The sequence below is a fragment of the Megascapheus bottae genome, unplaced genomic scaffold (assembly GCF_031878675.1).
Source record: "Megascapheus bottae isolate mThoBot1 unplaced genomic scaffold, mThoBot2.hap1 HAP1_SCAFFOLD_43, whole genome shotgun sequence".
NCBI lineage: Eukaryota > Metazoa > Chordata > Mammalia > Rodentia > Geomyidae > Megascapheus > Megascapheus bottae.
In genome coordinates this window covers 556,134-559,490 of record NW_028327392.1, presented here as the reverse complement: position 1 = coordinate 559,490, position 3,357 = coordinate 556,134, and the positions used below count along the sequence as shown (strand labels likewise).

Here is a 3,357-nt window from a genome sequence, read left to right as displayed (position 1 = left end):
GGGCCATGCATGGAGTGAAGCACTAGTTACTCAGTTAAAATCAGCTGGATTGAGGCATTATAATGACTGTATTGCTAGCTACCTGGGAGGTGGACTTTGGGAGAATGGTAGCTTGCAGCTATTCTGAGTATGTAGGTTTATGAGACCTCTTCTTTAATACATAGCTGACTGTGGAGACTTCTGCCTATCATCTTAGCACACGAGGCTAAGATGGAGAGGTTTGTGATTCTAGGACACTCTAGGCACAAAAATTCCCTAAACTTAACAGAAAGGTCAGGTAGGCCACTGGCCTGAGATTCTTATCCTAGTTAAAATGCAAAAACTAAAACAGGTAGTCATGGTCTGACCCAGATTTTAAAAAAATGACTAGTGAAACAAATGCCTGGGGAAGTGGCTCAGTAATAGAAAGCATGCCTGGTAGGCAATTAAACTTGAAGTTCAAAGTCTAGTACAGCCAACTTATTTATATATACATGTATGTGTGTGTACATATGTGGTGTACATATGTATTGAAAGACAATCTACCACTCAGTTGCACCTTGCTTTAAAAACTGGGCCAGGAGCATGGCCTTGTGGTAGAGTGCATGCCTAGCATGCACGAATCTCTGGGTTTGATTCCTCACTACCACATGCATAGAAAAGACAAAAGTGGTACTATGATTCAAGTGGTAGAGCGTTGGCCTTGAGGAAAGCCCAAGGACAGCACCCAGGCCCTGAATTTAAGCCCCAACACTCACACAAAGATAAATCAATAAATGACTTCACAAAGCACTATAGCCTTAAATCCTTTTTTACATTGTTTACTACGTATCTATGAACCACTTATGGCCAAGTTAATGATGAAAAGACTTCTTTTTCTCAGTGGAAATATTGCATTGGTTCTTCACATTCATTAAGCATCTTCCTGGTCATGTTCAATGAACAAACAATGAAAGAAGAATGTGGTATGCCTGATGATCACAGATTAAAAGACACAGTAAAGGGGCCAAGAGTTTGGCCTAGTGGTAGAGTGCTTGCCTAGCATGCACGAAGACCTCAGTACCACATACGTAGAAAAAAGCCAGAATTGGTGCTGAGGCTCATGTGGTAGAGCCCTAGCCTTGAGAAAGTCCAAGGACAATGATCAGGTCATGAGTTCAATCCCTGGACTGGCCAAAAAAAGAAAAAAAAAGACACAGCCTGGTGCTGGTGTCTCATGCCTGTAACACCAGCTAGTCCAGTCTGAGGATTCGGTTTACAGCCATCCCAGGCAGGAAAGTTCAGGGGACTCTGACCTCCAATCAAATACTCAGAAAAGGCCAAAAATGGCACTGTGGCTCAAGTGGTAGACTAGGAGCCTTGAGCAAAGGAAGCCCAGGGACGGTACCCAGACCTTGAATTCAAGACCCATGACTGATGAGAAAATAAGCAATAAATAAATAAATGACACAGTAAAAAAAACAAATACACGTGATTCTGTGTTTATTTTTCATTAAAACATCAAGCAGAAATGAAAGAGATTGCTAATCATTACCTAAAGCATTTTACAAGGTAGGATTTTTAATACATTCCTATAAGGTTAATGAAAGGAATTCTAAAATCTAATAAAAGTTGGTACTCTTGGAGTTTATTAACTAGATCATTCAACCTGGTATCATATAAAGTCTCTCTTTACTTTAACATAGGAGGTTATTAGCATTATATCATTTCTCTTGTCCACATCCTGATTTTTGTTAGTTCTATTTCTATTCAGTTAAGATATAACAATTTACATTCTTGTATTTGTCCTAATTTTCTTTTTTTTTTCAGGTAAAAGAAAGGACTTTTATTGGTGAGTTAGAACAGGAAAAGGTATGCAATAAATCACAAATGCCACTACAAGAGTCACGTGACTAAGAATTCAAATTCCTTAAAAGACAGTAAATAACTTAATCTAGACTCATGTCTTCCTCTTCATCTTTCTTGTCTTTTGCGTCGCCCTCCTTCTGCTCAGATTTGGCATTGTTCTGCACAGCTTTGGCAAATGCTTCCACATAGCCCTTGTTGGCGGCCTTCACGGCCTCCACGGGCAGGCCAAACCGGCCCATGAGGAGGCCAAGGCTGCACTGAACGTTCCCAGGGCCTGCTGGAACTGGGGCGAGGTCAGCGTGTTCTGGATCTCGTCCGCGGTCTGGGGCAGCGACTCACCCGAGGGTAAGTAGGGCAGGAGACGCTCCTGGACATCGGCGTTGGCCAGAATGGGGGCCATGATCTCTGGGGTCAGCACGCTGGCCAGGTCCACTTGCTGGCCGCCAGCTGGCCCGGCTGGCACGTTCATGGTAGCCAAAATGCTCTGCAGGTCGCTCAGCTGGATGGGCTGGGTTGGAAGGGCTGCCGTACCCGTTCCATTACTTGAACTGGGCGCGGGGCTCGGGCTGGTGGCCGAGGCGCCGGCTGGGGCAGAAGGGGCTGGGGGCCACGGGCAGAGGAGGTAGTGGAGGATGGGGTGACAGCTGCCGACTGGCTCCGGAGCTGGAGGAAGAACTGCTCGCTGGAGGCCCGCCGCTACCTACAAGACTGGCCAGGCCTGGCCCTCTGAGGGCCCTGAGCCCACCCAGTCCTCCAAGGCTAGCCGGTCGGATGCGCTGCAGGAGTTGGCGGTGACTCATGTTTCCAGCAGGCTCTGCAGGCCACCCTCACCACCCAGGGCCGAGAGCTCGTGGCCACCGCTCCCGCTGGCCCCCAGTGCCCCAGGATCGGGGGTTATTCAGATACTCATTGACTTTCCGGCAGTGCTCCTCGTCCTGGTCAGTCTTGGGCTCCTGCATCCAGAAGAAGAGCCTTTTGGACCCAGCTTTGAACTTGAGCACGTAGACCCTCCCACTGGGGCACTGGGCCACCGCTTGAACTCGCAGTCGTCAGGGAAGATGATCAGGTCGTCCTCCACGGTCCCCGGCGTCCTGTCCTTCCAGCAGAAGTGGAGGAGCGAGTTGTCTGTCTGCTGGATGGACAGGAGCCCTGTCCGCTTCTCCGAGGTCACCGTGGTCCCCTTCAGGGTCATCTTCCCTGCCCAGAACTCCACGAGGTACTTGCTGGAGGACCCACACCAGCCTGGCACCAGGCTCGGGAACAGGGTGCCCGACGTCGTCATCCTGGTTGCGCCTACGCTCGGCCGAGAGGTACAGTCCGGGCTCGCTCTTCCCCATCCTAACTTTCAGAATTACATGATTAAATCCACATGCTCATTCCAGAATGGCCTATTGATTGACATTCATCCCAACATGCAACTCAGCCCAGAAGTTTACTCTCAAGTTATTGTATATGTTGAGGGAGGCTAAAAGTAAATCCAATAATACACAATGAAATATAAAATTACCAGACTGCCATTGCATAAAACTT

The 3,357-nt window shown here is 47.9% G+C and overlaps 1 pseudogene; it reads right to left on the bottom strand.

Annotated features, from left to right (window-relative positions):
- Positions 1-1,465: 1,465 nt before the first annotated feature.
- LOC150039942 (proteasomal ubiquitin receptor ADRM1 pseudogene) lies at positions 1,466-3,109 on the bottom strand (annotated as a pseudogene).
- Between the last annotated feature and the right edge of the window lie 248 nt (positions 3,110-3,357).